At 35.9% G+C, this 786-nt stretch overlaps 1 long non-coding RNA gene across 1 annotated transcript in view; it reads right to left on the minus strand.

Moving 5' to 3' along the window:
* Positions 1-72: 72 nt before the first annotated feature.
* The window catches only part of LOC116696478 (uncharacterized), a 16204-nt gene continuing 15490 nt past the window's right edge, over positions 73-786 (minus strand). The window contains exons 2-3 of the long non-coding RNA XR_004333741.1: positions 769-771; positions 73-82 (exon numbers count right to left, since the gene is read on the minus strand). This is a non-coding gene — a long non-coding RNA (uncharacterized LOC116696478). The remainder of the gene's footprint in view (positions 83-768; positions 772-786) is intronic.

Raw genomic sequence — 786 nt, forward strand, 5'->3', positions numbered from 1 at the left:
AAAACACAAAAACCAAACATCCCTGGGAATTTAAAGGTGCTTTTCACTTCAAGAACCAAATCAATTGAATTAAACGGATCATCTCATTCTAATCCAGTGGAATTTTTTAATGGGTTTGCTAACATATTTGGAATATCAAAGGTTATTATATAAATTGTGTTTACACATCTTACACAGAATTTATGAAAGTGGGTTGGTGGGGAGACAACTGCATTTCATGTCTGCCATAAGGTTACAATGCAGCATTTTTTTTAAGTTACAGAAATAATCTTAATTTGAGTAAAGGCGTATTTAAATATTTCATATCATTTCCAATCTGATTATCATAAACGCGTAATGGAATCGAGGACCCAAACGCAGAGATGAGACAGGAAGGCAGGAGAGAGTTTGTAACTAAGATTTATTAACAGAAGGAGTCAAACCAGCTCTGGGATCAAAAATACAAAAACAAACGACACAAGGCGAAAATCAAGTCCCAAATCCAAAAAGTCAAAAATCCCCCCAAAAAGTCCAAAGAGAATACAAAAACCAGGAACACAGAAACTGGTAATCACAGGAGCGGGAAAACACAGGAAGTAAAACTAAAGACAAGACTAGACAGAGACCCAGACTTCAACATAAAACCGGAAACAGAACATACAGACACACAGGGGGAACACAAGACAGGACCAACAAAACAAGACCAGGGAGGAAACACGGAGAAATAACTGAAAACAGAACAATGAAACAGGATAAAAACCAAGTTTTCATGTTTTAAACCAATCAGACTTACTGAAAGTTTTAATT

Source organism: Etheostoma spectabile, chromosome 10 (genome assembly GCF_008692095.1).
Source record: "Etheostoma spectabile isolate EspeVRDwgs_2016 chromosome 10, UIUC_Espe_1.0, whole genome shotgun sequence".
Taxonomy (NCBI): domain Eukaryota; kingdom Metazoa; phylum Chordata; class Actinopteri; order Perciformes; family Percidae; genus Etheostoma; species Etheostoma spectabile.